Raw genomic sequence first — 25,304 nt, 5'->3', positions numbered from 1 at the left:
CGATTGACTGGGCTGCAGCTGTTTGGGATACTGACATGAGATTCAGACGATCCTTTGACTATTTCCTGCAACAACTTCAAGAAGTGTTTGAATATCCCGAAGGGGGCAAAGCTATATCAACTCAACTTCTGCAAATGTCGCAAGGAAACAGAACAGCTGCAGAGTATGCCATCTTGTTTCACACCCTCGCTGCTCAGAGTGGGTGGAATGATGTTTCTCTAAAAGCCGTATTCCAGAGAAGCCTCAACACGAATCTCCAGGCAGAGCTAGTATGCAAAGGAGAAAAGTCATCATTTACTGACTTTGTCACACTGGCTATCAAGATGGATGATTTGATGAGACAGACTCCGCGAGGAAGGTATGTGAAGGAAATACCGCCTGTTATCCTAACTGTAATAAAAACTATAACGCCCGAAGAACCCATGTTAGTCAACTTTACCAAACTTTCGGAAAGTGAACGAGCACGGTGATGCCATCTACATTTCTATTTTTATTGCGGTGAACCAGGCCATCGTTGCCAGAGATGTCCACACAAGGCTCAGAAGCCCATTTTGGTAAATATGGAACACTTGTCAATACCTAATAACCAATCCTTCAAACTTCCCCTTACCCTGAAAACTGAAGAACTGTCCATCTCATTGACAGCAATGATCGACTCCGGAGCTGCATTAAATCTCATTCATGAGGATATCGTCAAAAAGTATAACTTACCCGTCCAACCATGTAACCCACCCATTAAGATCAAAGCCATCAATGACACAGCAATCGGAACTGGAATAACTCAACGAAACCAAGACACTTACATTGCAAGTGGGATTATTTCACCAGGAGTCCATATCCTTCTATGTCGTTAACTCTTCTAAGCATGAAGTCATCCTCGGATTCCCATGGCTGTCCATTCACGACCCCGTCCTGTCCTGGCATCAGGGTGAGTAGACCAAGTGGTCAGCCTTTTGTGAAAGTAACTGTTTCTCGTCAGTTCCCCAGCCTTGCTGTATCACTAGTGTCGAAAGTCCCTCGAGTACCAAGACTGTCAATATTCCCCCCTGTTACGATGACCTAGCAGAGGTCTTTAGCAAAACTAAGGCAACGCAGCTATCACCTCATCGTCCCTGGGACTGTAGTATTGATTTACTCCCCAATGCCATGCCCCCAAAGAGTCGTGTTTATCCCTTATCTCGTACAGAATCCCAAGCCATGGAGGATTATATTGAGGAGGCCCTGAGTTCAGGAGTTCAGGACATCCGACCTTCCACTTCTCCAGCTGCAGCAGGTTTCTTCTTTGTGGAGAAAAAGGACGGAGGACTCAGGCCCTGTATTGATTATCGGGGATTAAACAATGTCACAATAAAATTCTGCTACCCTTTGCCATTGGTCCCTTCAGCTCTGGAACAGCTCCGTGAAGCAAGGATTTACACCAAACTAGACTTACGAAGTGCATACAACCTTATTCACATCAAGGAGGGCGACGAGTGGGCCTTCCTCACCACTAGAGGGCACTATGAGTATCAGGTCATGCCCTATGGACTTGCCAACGCACCCGCTGTCTTCCAGTCCTTCATAAATGAAATCTTCCGGGACCTGCTTAACCAGTACGTAATTGCCTACATTGATGACATTCTCATCTACTCCAAGTCTGAAGCAGAACACGTTGACCATGTCAAGACCGTCCTCACTCGGCTCCTGAAGAATCACCTGTATGTCAAGACAGAGAAATGTGAGTTTCACGTCAAGCAGACATCATTCCTGGGTTATCACATTAGTCATCAAGGTGTTAAGATGGACGAGGCCAAGGTCAAGGCAGTAGCGGAATGGCCCCAACCTTCCACGGTCAGGGAACTTCAGAGATTCCTGGGATTTGCGAACTTTTACAGAAGGTTCATTAGAAATTACAGCATGGTTGCAGCACCACTGACATCACTCCTCAAGGGGAAACCTTCCAAGCTCAGGTGGAGTGAGGAGGCTACTCAAGCATTCAATATCTTAAAAGTTAAATTTACCACGGCTCCTATCCTCAAGCACACTGACCCCAATTTACCATTCATCGTGGAAGTAAATGCCTCAAACTCAGGCATTGGGGCCGTACTCTCCCAGCACCATGGTCAACCGGGTAAACTGTACCCTTGTGCATTCTTTTCCAGGAAGTTAACTGCAGCCGAACAAAACTATGATCTAGGGATTAAGGAACTCCTATCTATGAAAGCAGCGATAGAGCAATGGAGGCACTGGCTCGAGAGAGCAGTCCACCCATTCCAGGTGATTACCGATCATAAAAACCTGGAGTACATTAAAAGTGCGAAACGACTCAACCCTCGCCAAGCTCGATGGTACCTCTTCTTCACACGCTTCCAATTCTCAGTGACTTATCGCCCAGGAAGTAAAAACAGTAAGGCAGATGCTCTATCCAGGCAGTATGATCTCCTCATGGACAACAAAACCCCAGAATACATTCTTCCTCCATTGGTAATCATTGCCCCAATTACTTGGGATACCATGGAGGAGATCCAACGGGAACAGATCCAAGATCCAGCTCCTACCAACTGCCCCCCTAACCTCCATTACGTTCCACAAGGTCTGCGCCCCAGAGTCATTCAGTGGGTCCACTCCTCAGTCAGCTCTGGCCACCCAGGTATCTCCCGCACTCTACACCTGTTACGTAACTCATTCTGGTGGCCTTCAATGTCCAAGGACGTCACTAATTACGTCAAAGCTTGTCAGGTTTGTGCTCAATCTAAGACCCCCAAAGAATTACCCTCTGGACTCCTGTAACCTCTGCCCATTCCACAACGTCCCTGGTCTCACCTATCAATAGACTTTGTCACAGACTTACCGCTGTCCCATGGTTTCACGACAATCCTTGTTATCATTGACAGGTTCTCCAAGTCCTGCTGGTTAGTCCCCTTGAAAGGACTCCCCACCGCCATGGAGACGGCACAGGCTACGTTCCACCACGTATTCAGGAACTATGGAATCCCGGAGGATATTGTCAGTGACAGAGGTACCCAGTTTACATCCCAAGTATGGAGAGCATTCTGCAAACAGCTGGATATCAACGTCAGTCTCACTTCTGGTTATCATCCCCAAGCCAATGGTCAGGTGGAAAGATTGAATCAGGAATTAGGCAAATACTTACGGTCCTATTGCAGCAGAGAACAGCATCGATGGTCAGAATTCTTCCCATGGGCAAAGTATGCACAACTCACTGACTCACTCGTCAACAGGTCTGACCCCTTTCCAGTGTGTCCTCGGATACCAACCCCCTATGTTCCCGTGGTCTGGCGAACCATCATCAGTCCCCGCTGTGGATGACTGGATTCGTCGGAGCGAGAGGGTATGGGACAGTGCTAACGTCCGCCTCCAACGAGCTGTCAGAGTACATGAACTCCAGGCTAACAAGCGATGTCAGCAACATCCCTCCTACCAACCAGGACAACGGGTCTGGCTCTCTACACGGGATCTCAAGTTGCGGCTACCAAGCAGGAAGCTCAGCCCAAGGTACGTTGGCCCTTTTAAAATTCTACAAAGAATCAATGAAGTCACGTACCAATTAGAGCTTCCTGCTAACTACCGTATCTCTCCCTCCTTCCATGTCCCACTGCTGAAACCGGTCCACACGGATGCTGACCCTAATCATGAGGCTCAAGAGCAACCGCCGCCACTGGACATTGATGGAGCCTACAAGGTCAAGGAATTACTGGACTCGAGAAAGGAAAGGGGGTCAGCTCCAATATTTTGTGGACTGGGAGGGCTATGGACCTGAGGAGAGGTAATGGGTAGCCGCCAGCGACATTCTGGATCCGTCTCTCACGGAGGACTTCCATCGAGCAAGACCCGATCGACCAGTGCCACGATCATGGGGACGTCCACGCCGAGTGCCACTCCTAGAGAGGGGGATTCTGTAACGCCACGCCAGGAGAGGGAGCTCTCACCGGAGTATTGACTGTTCACCACTCCCTCTGCTTCTACAGTCATTTCCTGTTTGGGACTATTTAACATGTGTCAGCATGTCACTTCACTGCAAAGTATTGCCAGTTTACCTGCCTTACCGAGCATTTTCCTTGTGAGTATTCTGACTGCCTGTTTGTTCACAATTCTGCCTGTTACCTCGTTCACGTCTCTTGGATTGCCCCTTTGGATTTACTGCTTGATTGGACTGATGTTTGTGTTTGACCGGTTCGCCTGCCTACTCGTCTCTGCCTACTGGATAACCCCTGTGTATGTTAAAAGATCGGACTGTCCTTACGGTATTGACACTTTGCCTGGTTACACGACTCTGATTATAAGATCTTCCTTTAATAAACTCCTGCAAATGGATTCACATTCTGCCTCAGCCTCTTCGTTACACCAGACTTCCATCTTTCAATTTGAATGTCAACAATACAAATAGAAAGACTAAAAGTAGCTAAACAGAACTCTCAACGCAACTTAACTTGGTGACACTATTTTATATGTTTGACTCACTCATGTGGACTGCAAATGCAAATTAATAAAATGTTAATTCCAGTCTACTAGTTTAATGGGTTATACAAAATAAAAAAATGACAGTGACAGTTATTGCTCTGAGAGTTTAGACATGAGGAGGAATGTTTTCTTGCACATCCTCTATTGAATTTATACAAAACAAAAGTAACCATAAAAAGTCCTGTTTTCTTCCTGTGAATGACCCTTTGATTGCATTCCATGTGTTTAGTGTTGTGTTGTTACTGATGTTTGTTTTATTGCATGATGTATCCTCAATGCTCACTAAAGAGAGGGAACTAAACAAAGCCATTAAGACAGATAGAGACCAGTTCACTGGAAAAGGATCATTATACTCACCTCTACCCCATATCAAAGAAAGCACAGAGCATAATTTGTATACGTGAGTTACATAATGCTACTCCTATAAACACAATATTTGCTTTTTAGTTAAAGGTAAACTAAGCCACTAAGTGCTGTAAGTGTGAAAATGTGTGTAGAAGTGAATGGAAATTCAACATGAAGTCAAAATCTATTCTGTTTTTAATATTATTGGTCTTACTGTGTGTGATTCATCAGTGCATGATATATAAAAAAATAAATATTTATATTATTACTTTTGTAATACATTTATTACAAAAGTATTGTCTTACAGCATTTGCTTTATTTCTTAAAAAAGACATATTGTCAGTCTTTGAAAAGTGATATGTACAGCTGAGAAAGCATATTGAAATGAAACCCTGTAACAGATGATATAACCATCTCTGGAACACAGTCTTCTAAAGTTGCACTTCTTTTTTATGATATTCTATTATATATGTCACAGTGTCTGGGTTGTGTCCCTGGGTTTCCACTAGATGTCCTCCTTTCTCACGGTGTCTGTCACCTTATCACTTCCTGTTCCCTTATTTGGTCACCTTCCTCCTTGTTTAGTTAATTGATTGTTCCCCACCTGTCTCCTGTTTCCCCTTTATTCTTCTGTGTATTTATACCCGGTCTGTCTGAGTCTGTGTTACGGAGTCCTTGTTTAATGTAATGTTAATTCATGTCCGTCAGTTCTTGCCCTTGCCTTGTCTTCTTGTTTGGTTTATGTTTGGATGGATGTTTTTTGGTTTCGACTCATGCATGGACTGTTTACCCTTTGGATTTGCCCTTTAATAAAGTCACATACCTGCACTTGGATCTCTCCGTGTTTCTTGTATCACCAGACGTAACAGAAGGACTCCGTCTAAGCGAAGATCCAGCGGTATGTCTGCTTATGTCTCCTCCCCAGCCACAGAGCGGGAGAGGAACGGATTTGAGGGAACTCGCCTGGTGGTTTTCCGGGGGACCAGGGGAGGTCGCAGAGGAGGGGGTGGTCGAGAGGAGATTCAGCACCGCTCTCAACCATGGCCTCCCTTCGACCCGGGGCTCGTGTGGGATGGATCAGAGCCACCGTCTCACCATGGCGGACTGAGAGGGGAGAGGAAGCGCACGTCCGCCACGGTGGCGCCACTGCCCATGACTGCCGCGAGTCCAGCGCCACGGTGCAAAACGGCCGCCAGCTCAGCGCCAACGCCCAAGAAGGCCGCTGACTCATTCTTGGATTATTTCGCTACACTGTCCAAGATCCTAGAGATTCCCAAGACGGTTAACATCATGGCTGCTGAGCCATCGCCTCAGCACAAGATGGCCGCCAGCTTGGAGCCACAGCACAAGATGGCCGACTCAATGCCTGAGACTCCAGACAAGGTGTCACCGACTCGCCATCATAGAGGGCGGAGGAGGAGGAGACAGGCGTCTTCCGTTCCTCAAAGCCCGGAGGACGTTCCCGAGACGGTGCCCGATGCTGTTCCGGAGGCCGAGGCGGTGCCCGATGCCGTTCCGGAGGCCGAGGCGGTGCCCGATGCCGTTCCGGAGGCCGAGGCGGTGCCCGATGCCGTTCCGGAGGCCGAGGCGGTGCCCGATGCCGTTCCAGAGGCCGAGGCCGTTACCGAGGCAGTGCCCGAGGCCGTTCCGGAGGCGGTGCCTGAAGCCGAGGCGTCTCACGTCTCCACAGGCAGTCCTAAGCCAAGTCAGGTGCCCATTGACTCTCCAGAGTCGAGTCAAGTTCCTGTTGACCTTCCAGAGTCGAGTCAGGTGACTGTTGAATTTTCAGAGTTGAGTGAGGTTCCGGTTGACCTTCCAGAGGCTAGTCAGGTGCTTGTGGACCCTCCAGATTCAGGGTTAGTCACCGTTGACCTTCCAGAGTTAGGGCTAGTCACCAATGACCATCCAGAGTTAGGGCTAGTCACCGATGACCATCCAGAGTCAGGACTAGTCACCGATGACCATCCAGAGTCAGGACTAGTCACCGATGACCATCCAGAGTCAGGACTAGTCACCGATGACCATCCAGAGTCAGGACTAGTCACCGATGACCATCCAGAGTCAGGGCCAGTCACTGATGACCTTCCAGAGCCAGGGCTAGGTACCATGGACTTTCCAGAGACAAGGTTAGTCATCGTGGACCTTTCAGAGTCAGGTCAAGTCACTGGGTGGCCTTCTGCTCCGCCCTGTTGGACTCCGGCATCGACCACAGGGGCGTGGTGGTCATCTGCTCCGCCCTGGGGGACTCCGATGTTGACCATGAGGACGTGGTGGTCATCTGCTCCGCCCTGGGGGGCTTCCGCTCTGACCACATGGACATGGTGGTCTTCTGCTCCGCCCTGGGGGGCGCTTGCACTGACTACACGGTTCTGGTGGTCTTCCGCTCCGCCCTGGGGGACTCTGGCGTCGACCACGAGGACGTGGTGGTCCTCTGCTCTGCCCTGGGGGGCTTCCGCTCTGACCACGCGGACGCGGTGGTCCTCTGCTCCGCCCTGGGGGGCTTCCGCTCTGACCACACGGACGTGGTGGTCTTCTGCTCCGCCCTGGGGGGCTTCCGCTCTGACCACACGGACATGGTGGACTTCTGCTCCGCCCTGGGGGGCGCTTGCCCTGACTACACGGTTGTGGTGGTCTTCCGCTCCGCCCTGGAGGACTCTGGCCTTGACCACAAAGGTGTGGTGGTCTTCTGCTCCGCCCTGGGGGGCTTCATGTTGGTTTTTCCTTTTGTTTTTGTGTTAATTTCTGTCCCTGTCCCTTTCTGTTAGTCTGGCCCTCCGTCCCTCCCCCTGTACCTCCTCTGGTCCTCCTCCCTCCTGGTCTTTCTGTGTTGTGTTACATTCTGGTGCCTGTTCCCCATGTTTTTCTTTTTTGGCCCTCCGTCCCTCCCCCTGAGCCTCCACCTGTCCGCCTCCCTCCTGGTCTGTTTTGTGTCTGTCGTGGAGTGTCTGGGAGCCGCTCCGTAGAGGGGGGGTTCTGTCACAGTGTCTGGGTTGTGTCCCTGGGTTTCCACTAGATGTCCTCCTTTCTCACGGTGTCTGTCACCTTATCACTTCCTGTTCCCTTATTTGGTCACCTTCCTCCTTGTTTAGTTAATTGATTGTTCCCCACCTGTCTCCTGTTTCCCCTTTATCCTTCTGTGTATTTATACCCGGTCTGTCTGAGTCTGTGTTACGGAGTCCTTGTTTAATGTAATGTTAATTCATGTCCGTCAGTTCTTGCCCTTGCCTTGTCTTCTTGTTTGGTTTATGTTTGGATGGATGTTTTTTGGTTTCGACTCATGCCTGGACTGTTTACCCTTTGGATTTGCCCTTTAATAAAGTCACATACCTGCACTTGGATCTCTCCGTGTTTCTTGTATCACCAGACGTAACAATATATACAGTAATATTCACTAGATTATTCAGCACATTAGAGTGCACCACCAGATTTGAGGCATACATTACTGTTTGACCTCCGAAGGCAAAGGTTGCTCTGAAATATCCAGCACAAACAACATGCCAGAAAGCTGGCAGTGAAGGACAGGCTGTGAACTTCAAGATTCAAAGCCAGCATTATAGCAGATATCTCTGTCGCCAAAGTGGGGGTTTGATAGCATCTCATGGATATTCATGTGGGGAAGAAGTAGATAACACTGGCAGATTTACAGTGCAGTGTTGTATGAAGTGAAATCCATCCACAGGGTCGGTTGCTATTCCTGTAGTATTCAGCTGGGCTAATCCATACATACATCTACAGGTTATGTACTCAAACCTCGCCATAGCTGCACTGCTAATAGCAGCCCTGCTGTCTCTAAGCCTTTCATGATTACAGCCAAGCTGACGAGACAAGGTTTGTGATGATCCACAAAGACCAATTCAATCCTCACAACAAAACCACTATCTACCAGTTCAGAGAACCTGGTACTTTCAAAGTGTGACTTAGAATTTAACATTCTCTAATCAGGAGCGTGTTATCATAAAGCATCATTAGCCAACTATGGGCAGTTGTCACCCAACATAGTTCAACAATTCTGTGTTTCCTGAATGCATAGTTACAACGTTCATTAATTATCAGACCTTATCTGCTTGAGCTGCTTTATTAACAACAGTTCAGGTGGATGGGACCAAAAGGCTTTCAATTTATGAGTGAAATTTGTCATTAACATGACTATATGCACAGTAGCCAATTAAATGTATGTATTTAAGAGTATATTTGCATATGTGATGAGATAGTACATTGGTATATACGTACACAAACATCATGTTTATTAATTAGCGTTGTTGTAATGGCACATTGTTATACATATATGCAAACATCATATGCCACACACTTTTACTACACTTTTTTTTTTAACCCAAACGCTGAGTTTTGTCTTTTGGGTAATTTTTGGGGTTATATTTTTTAGTGTTTGGGTTGTTTCTGTATTATGCCTGGGTCCTGTGTTATCACAGGGATTTTGCATCCTCTTCAGGAGAGAGCAGTTCTAAGCGCCATCAAATAGATGCATTTCTTTTTTGCAGACCATTATAGAGGGCCGTGGTGTGAATCATCTAGACAAGTGTCCCATTGGTCTTTTCACGTGATGGAATTATAAAGTTACATAAAGTTACAGAATATAAATACTTTGGGTGTTAAAATATGTCCTCAGAGTGGTTTACTGTTTGTTCATGGAGGCAGATCCCCACCGAACACGATTTCAGCTTGGGTACGAGAACCAGAGACGTTAAGGATGGAAGGAGAATAACTGGGACTGATCGATTACACGTGAATGACTTCTTTTTAATGTTGAATTTTTATTTCTAACGTTTGTTAAACGAGTTGAAATGTAGGCAATATGTATAGCCTACGTATTAATAATGACACAAACAATGCTGTAAATTATATAAATAAAGGAAAATAAAGGAAGTTATCATGCTAACCAGTGGTTGTGTGGAGTATTTTACAAAAGTATAGAGGATTTAAGTGCATCTGTGAACATAATTTCATGAATTTATGTCCTATATTTAACCAGCCCTTGGGTTAAAAAATAACTCAAACAGTATTTTTTTAGAGTGTATTTGTGTTCATTAGGGATAATGCATGAACAGTGTGACATCAGTCTTATTTCATGATTTTTCATGTCCTTTTTAGTTGTTTAGTTCAGTGTTTCTTGTTAGGGAGAAAAGACTTAATTTACATTGTAACATTAATTAATTTACTCTAACAAAATAAATAAATAAGTAAAACAATGAATAAATAAACTAAAACAAGATTAATTTTGGGTAAATCTAGAGGTAGATCTACTTTTAAAAGTATTACATGTTTGAACATGGCCAGAATGTGCACGCATTGAGAAAAACACATTAAAATGTGTCATCTTAACGGGGTAAAACTATGTGTCTGAAATTGTTTTATGGAAACAGCAAAAACTGATTCATTGAAGGCACTGACAACTGCCTTAGCACAGGCAGAATATGCGTGTCTACATATGCAAAAGAAACATTTTAAGAAGTGCCACGTTATCATGGTCAAACATGGCATGTTGACACAGTCAAATTTTACCTGTCCTGTTTGAAGAATTTTGGCTCCGGTTGCCTTCCATACGAACGAAGAATCTGCGACGGCTGTGACTGGCTAGACAGTTTCAATTCATCAGTTACGCTAACAGACAAGACCTTGATACCTGGGCAAATGTTTAGATATGCTGAAATTAGAAGATTTTGAAAGGTTTCCAGTGAGGACTGTAAATGAATTAAATGCCACTAAGCACACTTTCTAGCCTGCAAATGGCAGATCTTTTCTTCTAAAGGCTAATTCAAATACACCAACAAACAGCAGTGGTTGTTGGGTTTGGTTAAGTCAGTGACTTTAGTTGTTCCTGTTTTTCTGACGGTTTTTATTTAAAAATGTTGTTTTGTTTTGTTTTTTGATTTTTTTCTTTCTTTTTTCTATTGCCATTTGTTGGTATTTGTTTTCACCGACTGAGCATGTACAGTCATGGTTGTTGGTTCATGAAATGTTTGAGCACTCTGGTATGATTTTAAACTCCAACAAACCCTGGAGTAATGACTTGATCACCATCTGTTGCCATAACAATGAGGTATGCACAGTGCCATCACTAAAATTCACAAGTCAGGACTGACATGAGCCTGAGTTATTATGAACATGAGTTATTTATGATATATGTAAAGGTTTATAACTAATTTTAAAAGGTAAACATTAGAGTATCTGACTGTTGTCTCTAAAAGCCTAATATTAAAGATTAACACCTTTATACAGGTTTTTAAGTACAGTTTTGCACTTCTGAAGCCAAGTGTATGTGTTGTTTCTAGTGTTGCACAGAGTGAATTATTAGGGCTTACATGAAAATAGAAACGGATCAATAACAGGTTGTGTCCACACAGTGTAAAGGGCCCTTAGGATCTTGTTATACAGCTGAGTCCCATTTGACAATGCCAGTGCCCTAAGGTTTGAGTCTTAAAATGTTATCTGAAGGACGATTCCACGATTTCACAGACATGAAATTCAAGTCAGAATCTTACATTACTGTCAATATGGGGCTCAAATGTGGAAAAGAATACGAATCATAAAACTGCATTGCACATTCAGCTATACAAACTGCCAATTATTATAATCTCATATTTTAACACTGAAATGCAGTACTCACAAAAAATATATATTCAAGTCACATTTCACTTCTTGACTTGATTTTCTTTAAGCAAGGTATAAGTTGTCAAAATCTGTTTCATTTGAGGTCCTCTGAGGGGTCAGCATCATCCCTTCTCGGGTGTTCTGGATCCAGACTGGAGTTTAATCCTAGTTACCACAGGATGTAAATCCTGTGGCAAAACAGATAGACAAATAGACATAATTAGTGTAGCTTCTGTCCCAACAAAGTAAAATTATTTAGTTTGACCCAAGCTAAAGAATAAGAATGTGCATTTGATCAGATTCAACTGTAGTCACAAATTAAGAGATGCATGATTCGAATGCTTGGCGAAAGAGATGTATTTTTAATCTAGATTTAAACACAGAGAGTGTGTTTGGGGTAATATGATCATATTTTCTTGACCTGGTAAGAACTCTTGCCGCTGCATTTTTGGACTACCTTTAACTTGTTTATTGAAGATGCTGGACAACCACCAAGAAGTGCGTTATAAAAGTCCAGTCTAGAGGTCGTGAATGCATGAACTAGCTTTTCTGCAACAGAAACAGGTAACATATTTCGTAGCTTGGCAATATTTCTAAGATGGAAGAATGCTGTTTTTGTAGCATGGGAAATATGATTTTCAAAAGACAAGTTGCTGTCTAGTATAACACCCAGATTTTTGATTGTAGAGGAAATAACAGTACATCCGTCTAGTTGCAAACTGTAGTCTACTAGATTATGTGTACTGTTTTTAGGTCCAATAAGTAATATCTCTGTCTTATCCGAATTTAATAGGAAAAAATGATTGGTCATCCAATCTTTTACATTTTTAACACACTCTGTTAGCTTAGATAATTTAAAAGTTTCATCTGGTCTTGTTGATATAGTTTAGTATCATCATCATAACAATGAAAACGAATCCCGTATTTTCTAATAAAATTACCAAGGGGCAACATGTATATTGAAAATAGCAGAGGACCTAGGACAGATCCTTGTGGCACTCCATATTTTACTGGTGATAAATGAGAGGACTCCCCATTCAAATAAACAAAATGGTAGCGATCGGACAGGTGGGATCTAAACCATCTTAGAGCCTGCCCTTGAATACCTGTATAGTTTTGTAATTTATCTACAAGTATGTCATGATCTATGGTGTCAAACGCAGCACTAAAATCAAGTAAAACAAGCAATGAGATGCAGCCTTGATCTGACACAAGAAGCAAGCGCAAGCTTGGGGGTTCGATTCCACGGGAACACATGATAGGTAAAAATGTATAGCCTTAACCTTTGGATAAAAGTGTCTGCTAAATACATACATTTAATTTTAATTTAATTTTAAATGGTTTTGGGACTTGACCAAAAGATAACGACGAGTTAATGATATTGAGAAGCGGTTTTTCGGCTACAGGTAACAGCTCTTTTAGTAATTTAGTGGGTACAGGATCTAATAAACATGTTGTTGGTTTAGATGCAGTGATAAGTTTATTTAGCTCTTCCTGTCCTATATTTGTAAAGCACTGCAGTTTATCTTTGGGTGCGATGGATGAAACTGAAGTGTTAGATGCTGTAGAATCTACATTCACTATTGTATTTCTAATGTTATCTATTTTATCAGTGAAGAAATTCATAAATTCATTACTATTAAATGTTGATGGAATATTAGAATCAGGTGGCGTCTGGTTATCCGTTAATCTAGCCACTGTGCTAAATAAAAACCTTGGATTGTTTTGGTTATTTTCTATGAGTTTGTGGATATGCTCTGCCCTAGCAGTTTTTAGAGCCTGTCTATAGCTGGACATACTGTTTTTCCATTTGCGTTTAAGACTACGAGTTTCTTTCTTGAGTGAATGAGTATTACTGTTATACCATGGCACAATATGTTTTTCTGTAACCTTTTTCAATTTGATGGGGGTAACAGCTTCTAATGTATTAGGGAAAATAGTGCCCATGTTGCCAGTCATTTCGTCTAATTCGTGTGTATTTTGGGGTACAAATAGCAGTTGAGATAGATCAGGCAGATTATTTGCGAATCTGTCTTTGGTGACTGGAACAATAGTTCTGCCCAGACGTTAACGCTGAGCCATATAGTTAATATCAGTGATATGCAGCATGCACGATACAAGGAAATGGTCTGTAACATCATCACTTCGAGGTACGATATCTATATCAGTAAGATCGATTCCGTGCAATATAATTAAATCTAGTGTATGATTAAAATGATGAGTGGGCCCGTTGACATTTTGCTTGACTCCAAAAGAGTTTATTCGGTCAGTAAACGCCTAAGTCCTAATGCATCATTTGTACTATCAACGTGAATATTAAAATCTCCCATGATTAGCGCCTTATCAACTGTAACCAGAAGGTCTGAGAGGAAATCTGCAAATTCTTTTAGGAATTCTGTATATAGCCCTGGTGGTCTATACACAGTAGCCAGAGCAAGAGATACATTAGATTTCTTTTGCATGTCTGACAGTGTAACATTAAGCAGAAGTATTTCGAATGAGTTAAACCTGTATCCTGTTTTCTGGGTAACATTGAGAATATCACTATATATTGTTGCAACACCTCCTCCACGACCAGTCTGACGTGGCTCATGCTTATAACAGTAGTTTGGTGGAGTAGACTCATTTAGACCAAAATAATCAAAAATGGTTTTAGCCAGGTTTCAGTCAAGCAGAGTACATCAAAACTATTATCTTTGATCATTTCATTTACAATAACTGCTTTGGCTGTGAGTGATCTAATATTTATGAGCCCAAACTTTAAAAATTGTTTTTGTTCATTTATTTAAAATGTTTCTGGTTTAATAACGATAAGATTTTTTCTAGATCCTACATTAAATTTATATTTTTACCTCACTATTCGGGGAACAGACACAGTCTTAATAGATTGTACAGCACAAGTACTTCTTTCATTTGAGCATGTAGAACAAAAATCATCATAATTGTGGTGTCGTTAACCCCGGCGTGAAGCACGACCGCTCTGAGGCTTTCATCAGCCTTCAGGATCACGGGTAACTGCGCAGAAACATTGAGAACACGAGAACCAGGGAAACAGTGAGAGTGCACTTTACCTTCGGCTAACATAGCACGGATGTGTCGGACAATGAAGTCTCTGACGATCACAGCGTTGAGTTCCGGAGAGATCTCGAAGACCGGAGGGGGAGAAGTCGTCGGAGTGAAGGACATCTGGGAGGATCACGTCCTGGGTGCACCGGACCTGTGCAGAGAAACACACGGAGTAGAAGTGGTGGGACTGTTAGCAGCGCGCTGTATACTTACCCCAGACTTGTGAGCATCTGCCAGGGAGGTTTTCAGCGCGGCTCTCCACTCTCTCAGCTGGGCCTGCCTCACCTCCAGGTCATGAATCTGGAAAACACTTTTAGTGGCTAGAAAAGCACTATATAATTGTAATGGATTATTATTATTATTATTATTATTATTATTATTATTATTATTATCATTATTATTATTATTATTACAAACCCGATTCCAAAAAAGTTGGGACACTACAAAAATTAAGAGTAAAAACGGAATAGAATAATTTCATAATTTTAAACTTTTTTATTCACAATAGAATATAGATAACATATCAAATGTTGAAAGTGAGACATTTTGAAATGGCATGCCAAATATTGGCTCATTTTGGATTTCATGAGAGCTACAGATTCTAAAAAAGTTGGGACAGGTAGTATTAAGAGGCCGGAAAAGTTAAATGTACATATAAGGAACAGCTGGAGGACCAGTTCGCAACTTATTAGGTCAATTGGCAACATGATCCCCATCACCAATTCCCCCAATGCTGCGGCGAAAAATAGTGGAGCAATAACAGAAAGGAGTTTCTCTGAGATACATTGCAAAGAGTTTGAAGTTATCATCATCTACAGTGCATAATATCATCCAAAGATTCAGAGAATCTGGAACAATCTCTGTGCGTAAGGGTCAAGGCCGGAAAACCATTCTGGATGCCCGTGATCTTCGGGCCCTTAGACGGCACTGCATCACATACAGCAATGCTACTGTAATGGAAATCACAACATGGGCTCAGGAATACTTCCAGAAAACATTGTCGGTGAACACAATCCACCGTGTCATTTGCCTTGCCGGCTAAAACTCTAAAGGTCAAAAAAGAAGCCATATCTAAACATGATCCAGAAGCTCAGGTGTTTTCTCTGAGCCAAGGCTCATTTAAAATGGACTGTGGCAAAGTGGAAAACTGTTCTGTGGTCAGACGAATCCAAATTTGTAGTTCTTCTTTGAAAACTGGGAATACCTAACTAAATAGGACAAGGACAGCCCAAGTTGTTATCAGCGCTCAGTTCAGAAGCCTGTATCTCTGATGGTATGGGGTTGCATGAGTGCGTGTGGCACGGGCAGCTTAAACATCTGGAAAGGCACCATCAATGCTGAAAGGTATATCCAAGTTCTAGAACAACATTTGCTCCCATCCAGACATCATCTCTGTCAGGGAAGACCTTGCATTTTCCAACATGACAAAGCCAGATCACATACTGCACCAATGACAACATCATGCTGCGTAGAAGAAGGATCCTGGTACTGAAATGGCCAGCCTGCAGTCCAGATCTTTCACCCATAGAAAACATTTGGCGCATCATAAAGAGGAAGATGTGACAAAGAAGACCTAAGACAGTTGAGCAACTAGAAGCCTAACGGGACAACATTCCTATTCCTAAACTTGACAAGTTCCCAGACGTTTGCAGACCGTTATAAAAAGAAGAGGGGATGCCACACAGCGGTAAACATTGGCCTTGTCCCAACTTTTTTGAGATGTGTTGATGCCATGAAATTTTAAATCTTAAACTTATCTTTCCCTTAAAATTATACATTTTCTAAGTTTAAACATTTGATATGTCATCTATGTTGTATTGTGAATAAAATATTTAAATTTGAAACTTCCACATCATTGCATTCTGTTTTTATTCACAATTTGTACCGTGTCCCAACTTTTTTGGAATCGGGTTTGTATTATTTCATACTGAACTCCAGAGGACATAGGGGTTTTTTTTCACTGAATAGGGTCATTTGAGTTGTGGATGGCAGAGAAACATGCCAGAGGAGTATTTTTTCTAATAAAAGGTTCCTGGATGTCAAAACGATGAAATAAAAAGTGATTGGTATGACATCTTTGGCTCTTGAGGCATAAATGACCCGAACCAAAAGGTTACTATCAACTCTTGATAGAGGATGGCTTGACTTCTTTATGACACAATTATTCCAGCTAATTAATTTTTAAATAATGGGATAATTATAAAGTATTAGCTAATGTCATGACTTCAGGCTTTAGATAAACTAATTTATTTATTAGCAATCAGAAGGTTAATAATAATAATTTAAATACACCCTATAGACAGCATTCCTATTACTACTGCATTTATTTTCACAAGTACGTTTATGGTAATGAACAGACCATGAAGGTAAATCAAGTCGAATTTCTGGAGGGCTTAACATCAAGTTTATATTATCTGAACTTTTGAGCCTCTTATGTCTCTGAGAATTTAAGAATGGGCAAATCAATGAAAATAAAATATAAAATATCTCAGTATTTGCCCTGAAATGCCTTAGAGTAGTGGATCTCAACCTTTTTGACTCCAAGGAACTTATAAATTATAGTTAGTTTTATACATACACATTTGGCATTACTAGAAAGAAATTTGTTGTTTTAGCATATTGTCTTTTTTTTGAAGCCATCTTGAGGATTGCTGACTGAGAATCACTAGAAGAATGCACATAAGAATGAAGAATGTCATAATTTTGAACAAAATCGGGCTGAATCGAAGTTCGTGTTGAGTTTCTTTCGGCAGTTCGAAACAGCTCTCCAAAGCAAACTTTCTGAGGGAGTTTGTTTTGGCTCCTTAAAACCATCCAGCTTCCATTGGTCCATGGCTGTAATGCAATCGGTGGGTGTGTTCTGAAACGCCACCTTCTTTTACAATTTTTTTTTTCCCAGGTTCGATTCTCATTCTATGGAGGTCCGAGCATAGAATAACATCTCCTGAATATGATTGTACGATTGCACGCGGAGAGACTTTAAAGATTCAGAGAAAGCATCTCATTCCTACAAAGAAATTGCAACGAAGCCTGGTGTCGACGACCAGGAGTTAGGCAAAAAGTGAAATAGAGAAACATCTGAGACAAGTTTTCCAAAGCCATGAAAAGAATGAAAGGAGAGTAAAGATATAAGGTAGCAAGTACCAAATACATGAGTTTCAAATAAATGTTACACCATACTGCTGCTGCTGCTGGAGTTCTTTCAATAAGCGCATTTAAATGAAATGCCAAACAAATATACAATAATTAACCATTTTTTTTATCAAAAGTAAATCATGACACAACATAAAATATAGAAATGTGTAACAATTTATTCAGTTTAATAAAATAAATGAACACTAGTAAAATAAAGTTACAAACGTTAATTTTTTTCCATCATGCTAAAGTTTTCAGAATATGAGCCATTCACACTTCCCATAAAGGACTGATTATGGAAATATATATATTATATATATATAACCATTATTCTTTTGTATATAATATTTTGACCATTGGGGCCTGTCTCACACTTTCATAATTTCAGCATTGTTGTTTACATTATTCTGCTCCCCGCCTCCTGTGTGTCGGAATGTTCGGAAACAGTTTTCTGTGCTTTTTTCAGAGGAGGCTACACGATTTATGTAAATGAATCAAACTTACCAACTCAAAAGCCATCTATGCTCCTGCTGATCAGACACCGTTTAAGGGCAAAACATGTCCAAATACTTGGGGCAAAACTCATCTTAAAGAAGCAAAACTCGGTTTCTTGGTTAAACTGGTCTCCTGGGTTAGGCTTGTGTATGTGTATGAGAAAATTTACTCTGACCAAACAATGGGATTAAACATGATTAAGCATATCCTTAAATATGATGCTGAATAGATAAAAAATTATATTTCTGAAAAACTTTGTTGAACTGAAAGAAAAATTCAGGATTTTCTCAGCAAACTACAGAGAAGTTGAGATAGTGAACCTATTAATAATATAAAGGTGATAAATAGGGATATGCAAACTAGCTAATGCTCATGATAAACATTTAAACATTACATTTCAAACTTTATTCTGAATTTTCTATGAAATACATTCAAATATAAAAGTTTGAAAGTTAAAATAACAGACATGGGGACTTGTGACTTGGTGACTTGGACTCGAGTCGACTCGAGTCGCTATTTTTATGACTTGTGACTTGACTTGACAAAAAATAAAATACTTGAGACTTGACTTGGACTTTGAAGTTAAAGACTCGGGACTTGACTTGACTTGAGACACGATGACTTGAATGACTTGAGTGTTAATCACATCATGATTTCAGTTTGAATATAAAATATATAAATTATTTGTAAAAATAAAGTTGATTACTGAGCTGGAGCGCAGGCTGAAAATAGCGCATAAGAATAGCGTTGTCATGACTGGATCAGGACACTATCATCAGTCATGCCCTCTCTACCTTATGCACACCACGCCCACTTAGATCAGATATCACATCAACATCAGCCTGAGGGGTACCGAGGATCATCGCTTTTGTCTTCAATAGTTCGCACCTAAAAATGCGTGGAAAACGCTAGGCTTTCTCCTTCTTTCCAAAGCACTCGGGCAGTTGCGCCCCTGGGGCGTCTGCCGTTGCTAAGCAACCATGACGCGCTCTCTCTCCATGGAGACGCGGAAATTTCAGCAAAGGATAAATGGATTTGCAGCACAAAAAATCACTTGCAGTAGCTCTGCTACTAAATTTATTTCAAAATGGCAATCCATATACAGCTATGATCAGCTGTTCCTTCATCTTGGCTGAGCTTTCAACGTTGTTACGGGAAAGGATGAAGCTGAATGTTTAGTTATTGTCACATGTTTTTAACTCGATGGGCGTGCGCATCGCGACAGCGTTGCTTCCATTATGAACGTCTACATTGTAAATAACGAACTTGCGCGCGCAAAAGACGAGATATGTGAACGGCCCCTAATGATCCGCTAGCAGGCCGTCAAAAAAACGCATTCCAGGGGCGGCGCTAGGGCTGGGCTAAGGGGGCTTAAGCCCCGAATATTTTGTTACCTTGTCTTTCTCATAGAGCAAAACAATTAATCAGAAAAAACAAATGTGAATAAGACTACAGCTGCCGCGATTACCTAATCATGAGAAGTGCATATTACAGTTTATAATATATATATATATATATATATATACACACACACACACACACACACACACATACATATATATATATATACAGACCAAAAGTTTGGACACACCTTCTCATTCAGAGAGTTTTGAAAATTGTAGAGTCACACTGAAGGCATCAAGGGCTGTTTGACCAAGAAGGAGAGTGATGGGGTGCTGCGCCAGATGACCTGGCCTCCACAGTCACCGGACCTGAACCCAATCGAGATGGTTTAGGGGTGAGCTGGACCGCAGACAGAAGGCAAAAGGGCCAACAAGTGCTAAGCATCTCTCGGGGAACTCCTTCAAGACTGTTGGAAGACCATTTCAGGTGACTACCTCTTGAAGCTCATCAAGAGAAAGCCAAGAGTGTGCAAAGCAGTAATCAAAGCAAAAGGTGGCTACTTTGAAGAACCTACAATGTAACATATTTTCAGTTGTTTCACACTTTTTTGTTATGTATATAATTCCATATATAATTCCACATGTGTTAATTCATAGTTTTGATGCCTTCAGTGTGAATCTACAATTTTCATAGTCATGAAAATAAAGAAAACTCTTTGAATGAGAAGGTGTGTCCAAACTTTCGGTCTGTACTGTAGATAACAAAAAAGTGTGAAACAACTGAAAAAACGTCATATTCATATTCTATACTTTGAGAAAGAGTGTGTGTGTGTGTGTGTGTGTGTGTGTGTGTGTGTGTGTGTGAGAGAGGGAGAGAGAGAGAGAGAGAGAGAGGAGAAATGTAACAAAGTTTAATGTTGTATGTAAACTGTGTTTGAGAGAGAGAGAGAGAGAGAGAGAGAGAGGTGTTCAGAGAGGAGTCTGTTGGATGTTTAGCTGTTATTTGTTTTATGGACTCAATGTTGAAAATGTAAAAGCTTTCAAACACTGTTGGCAGAAGTGAAAAATTAATAATTTTATGAAGTTACAATTTTGTTTGATTCCATGATGTATTTTACTGAACATGAGTATTTACAATGCAAATCCAAATTATTTTAATTTACTGACAGTTACTTATATCTTGTCTTTTAACTTTATTAAAATCAGATTCTGCAGGTAAAATAACAATATTAAGGTGACTTGACTTGGACTTGACTTGACTTATTACAGGACATGACTTGACTTGACATAGCTTGTGTCGGGTCTCGGGGCTAATCACCTGTCTTTTTGGTGTGGGTGTGTGTGTGTTGGGATGGTTTGACAGCTCACCGCGTCTGCCTGTTTGTGTCTTCCCCGCCTCCCTTGTTTCCCCGTTGTTAACCTTAATTGCTCGCCACCTGTTCTCTATGTCCTTCTAATTTTTTCCCCTTTATTATTCCCTGTGTTTCTCTGTCTATTGTCAGACTGTTGTTATTCATACCAATAGCTCCGATCGTCTAGCAGCTCTTTGAACTCACCTTGTCGTGTCTTGTCCTCAGGCTCCAGTGTGTTTAGTTGATTCCTCTGCCCTTGTTCTTACAAGCCTTGAGCTCCTAGTAGCTTCCAGCTGTTCATCCCTCCGGTCCGGCGGTTATACGTACTCCTGTGAAACGTGACTCATCTGCTACTCATCCTGTCACTGCGAGTGAAACGTGACTCATCTGCTACTCATCCTGTCACTGCGAGTGTAACCTGTGAACCGTGACTCTTCTCCTCAGTTTCGAATAAAGCCTTGAGTTTACCCGCATCTGAATCCAGCCTGCTTTCTCCTGACAGAACAGTCTGACCAGATTATGGATTCAGCGGGATCTGATCCGCTTCGCTCGGCTCTCGTTCAACAGGGAGTGTTGTTAGGGCAGCATGCCACCCAGCTCAACACCACCGCGCAGGATGTGGACGTTCTCAGTGCCCGAGTCTCCGAACTCCTCACACGGGTGGACGATCTTCAGCGAGAGGCAACGAGCCGGGGGCCCGTTCCTCACACCAGTATGTCACACGAGTCCGAACCCCATGCCAACAATCCGCCGGTCTACGATGGCGATTCTAACGCCTGTCAAGCGTTTCTCTCCCAATGCTCGGTGGTGTTTTCTCTGCAGCCCCGGCGTTATGCAAATGAAGAGACCAAGGTGGCTTATGTCCTTACACTCCTCTCGGGCCGTGCCCGCGAATGGGGAATCGCCGTATGGAGATCGCGGGCTCCCTGTTGTGCCACTTTCGCGGATTTCAGTCTAGAGATGGCCAAATTGTTTGATCGCTCTGCTCAGGGTGACGAGGCGGCGGCCCAGTTATCACGACTGTCTCAGGGGAGGAGCTCCGTCACTGACTATGCTATCCAGTTCCAGACTTTAGCTGCGGCATGCGGCTGGAATGAGAGCGCGCTGCGCGCTCGTTTTCTTGAGGGGTTGGATTTCGCCATTTCGGATGAACTCGCGGCCATAGAGCTCCCGCGGGAATTGGATAGGCTCATTAGTCTCGCGCTCCGCATTGAGGGTCGTCTTAGCCGGCGCCGCCAACAACGGCAAACACCCGCCCCGTGGCGCCACCTAGAGTCCTCCTCTGCCAGTTCAGCCGGCCGACAGCCCTCGGAGGAGGAGCCCATGCAGTTGGGTCGTCTACGGCTTACACCACGGCAGAAGCAGGAGCGTCTGTCGTCGGGGGCGTGTCTATACTGCGGCAAGGGAGGCCACTTCGCCCTTCAGTGTCCGTTAAAAGCCAGGGCCCACCAGTGAGGAGGAGAGTCCTGGTGGGCACGGTTCTCAGCTCAAGCTCTCCTGCAGCACGCACTCAGCTGCCGTTCCAACTCTCCTTCCAGAGTCGTTTACACACTGGTCTCGCCCTTGTGGACTCAGGGGCTGAGGGGAACTTCCTTGACGCTGCCTCTGCTCAACGTTGGAGAATCCCACTTGTTCCTTTAGTTAGTCCCGTTTCAGCATGGTCATTAGCTGGCCGTCCCCTTACCACCATCACCCACGTCACTCCTAAGATAGACCTCCATATTGCTGGCAGTCATCATGAGCGGATTGAACTATTTATTATTGATTCCCCTAAGGCTCCTTTAATTCTGGGACACCCATGGTTGCACAAGCACAATCCCCACATTGATTGGGTTAGTAATTCAGTTTTAGCCTGGAGTCAGTCTTGTCACGTGTCATGTTTGGGTGCTGCTTTTTGTCCTGTCTCTGTGTCTTGTGTTCCTCAGGAGGATCCCTCTGACCTGACTGGTGTTCCGGCGGAGTACCATGATCTTCGGGCGGTCTTCAGTAGGGCCCGGGCCACCTCGCTACCTCCGCATCGCCCCTTACGACTGTGCCATTGATCTCCTCCCGGGCTCTTCTCCGCCTAAGGGTCGTTTATATTCCCTTTCAGGTCCTGAGAGAGAGGCCATGGACAAGTACATACGTGAGTCACTTCAGGCTGGGCTCATCCGTCATTCCTCCTCTCCCGCTGGTGCAGGGTTTTTCTTTGTTCAGAAGAAGGACGGCTCCCTGCGCCCTTGTATTGATTACAGAGGTTTGAATGACATTACTATCAAGAACAGGTACCCCCTACCTTTAATGTCTTCTGCTTTTGAATTATTACAGGGAGCTCGGGTCTTCACCAAGTTAGACCTGCGCAACGCCTACCACTTGGTGCGCATTCGGGAGGGGGATGAGTGGAAGACGGCATTTAACACCCCTTCGGGACACTACGAGTACTTGGTTCTTCCGTTTGGTCTGACCAATGCTCCAGCCGTTTTCCAGGGACTCGTCAACAGCGTGTTGGGTGACATGATTAATCAATTTGTCTTTGTGTATTTGGATGATATTTTGATTTTTTCTTCTTCTCTCCAATTACACACCCAGCATGTCAGACGGGTTCTCCAGCGGTTACTAGAGAACCAGTTGTTTGTCAAGGCGGAGAAGTGCGAATTCCACGCTGAGTCTGTTACGTTCCTTGGCCATGTTATTTCTACGGAGGGGATCAAGCCTGATCCCGCTAAGATTGAAGCTGTTGCCCAGTGGCCGGTCCCTGACTCCCGGAAGGCTCTGCAGCGTTTCCTGGGTTTTGCCAACTTCTACCGGCGTTACATCCGGAATTTTGGTCAGATCGCTGCACCGCTGACAGCCTTAACCTCCACTAAGGTGTCCTTCAGGTGGAACCGGGAGGCGCAGGTAGCCTTTGACATTTTAAAGTCCCGTTTTGTCTCTGCACCTGTTCTGATGGTTCCAGATCCGGAGGCCCAGTTTATTGTCGAGGTTGATGCTTCGGACGTTGGGGTTGGCGCAGTTCTATCTCAGCGTTCCCTCCATGATGGGAAGGTTCATCCTTGTGCATTCTTCTCTCGTCGTCTCAGCCCTGCAGAACGTAACTATGACATCGGCAACAGAGAGCTGCTGGCGGTACGATTGGCCTTGGGTGAGTGGCGTCATTGGTTGGAGGGGTCAGCGCAGCCCTTCTTGGTCTGGACGGATCACAAAAACCTTGAATACGTCCGTTCGGCCAAGAGGCTGAGCTCGCGTCAGGCCCGCTGGGCGCTCTTCTTTGCCAGATTCAACTTCACCCTCTCGTACCGGCCGGGATCAAAGAACACCAAGCCTGATGCCCTCTCTCGCCTGTTCGGTGCTCCGGGAGGGGAGTTTGCGGCCGATGCCATCCTTCCTGAGGGGGTGGTGGTCGGGGCCCTTTCGTGGGGTATCGAGCAGCGAGTTGAGGAGGCCGGTCGAGGGGTGCAGGTGCCGGGAGAGTGTCCGGCGGGCAGGTTGCCGGTGCCGGCTGCGCTGCGCTCTGAGGTCCTTGAGTGGGGGCACTCATCCAGGTTAGTCTGCCATCCAGGTATTCGGAGAACGTTGTCTGCCATCCGACAGCGTTTTTGGTGGCCTACTATGGCCGCGGATGTTAGACAGTTTGTGTTGGCCTGCCCCACATGTGCCCAAAGTAAGCCTGTCAATCGCCCTCCTGATGGTCTACTGCATCCTCTCCCTATCCCTTCCCGTCCTTGGTCACACATTGCCCTTGATTTCGTCTCTGGGCTTCCTCCTTCGAAGGGTAACACTGTAGTTCTCACGGTGGTGGATCGCTTTTCCAAAGCGGTTCATTTTATTCCCCTGCCCAAGTTACCCTCCGCCCGGGAGACCGCCCAACTGGTGGTGGATCACGTCTTCCGTCTCCACGGGTTACCGGTGGATGTTGTTTCAGATAGGGGTCCCCAGTTCGTCTCCCGGTTCTGGAGGGAATTTTGTACACAGATTGGGGCCTCTGCTAGTCTGTCATCTGGTTTTCATCCTCAGACCAATGGGCAGTGTGAGCGGGCCAACCAGGATCTAGGAAGAATGCTCCGCTGTCTAGCATCCAACAATCCGAGTTCCTGGTGTCAGCAGCTCTCCTGGGCAGAATACGCCCATAACACCCTTCCTGCGGCCGCGTCAGGTATGTCCCCTTTTGAGTGTGCTGTTGGTTATAATCCACCTCTGTTCCCATCACAGGAACCCGACGCAGCGGTTCCATCCGCCCTGGCTTTCGTCCAGCGCTGCCGTCGCACCTGGGAGAGAGTCAGGAGGATTTTGGTCCAAACCTCTGACAGAACCAAGGCTGCAGCTGATCGTCGCTGGTCCTCTCCTCCTACCTATGTGTGTGGTCAACGGGTTTGGCTCTCTACCAAGGATCTGCCTCTCCGGGCGCCTTCTCGTACTGGCACCCAGATTCATTGGGCCTTTCCGCATCACCAAGGTGGTTAGTCCGGTGGCGATCAGGCTCAAGCTCCCTCCTACTCTTGGTCGGGTTCACCCGGTGTTT

At 44.2% G+C, this 25,304-nt stretch overlaps 1 protein-coding gene across 1 annotated transcript in view; it reads right to left on the bottom strand.

Annotated features, from left to right (window-relative positions):
• Window positions 1-22,388: 22,388 nt before the first annotated feature.
• Window positions 22,389-25,304, bottom strand: part of LOC132148808 (phosphoribosyl pyrophosphate synthase-associated protein 1) — a 33,616-nt gene continuing 30,700 nt past the window's right edge. Inside the window, exon 12 of the mRNA XM_059557526.1 lies at window positions 22,389-22,405. The gene's annotated coding sequence lies outside the window, so the exon portion shown is untranslated. The remainder of the gene's footprint in view (window positions 22,406-25,304) is intronic.

The sequence above is a fragment of the Carassius carassius genome, chromosome 9 (genome assembly GCF_963082965.1).
Source record: "Carassius carassius chromosome 9, fCarCar2.1, whole genome shotgun sequence".
Taxonomy (NCBI): domain Eukaryota; kingdom Metazoa; phylum Chordata; class Actinopteri; order Cypriniformes; family Cyprinidae; genus Carassius; species Carassius carassius.
Note: the sequence above shows the minus strand (reverse complement) of the source record. Positions and strands in the feature narration are given on the sequence as shown.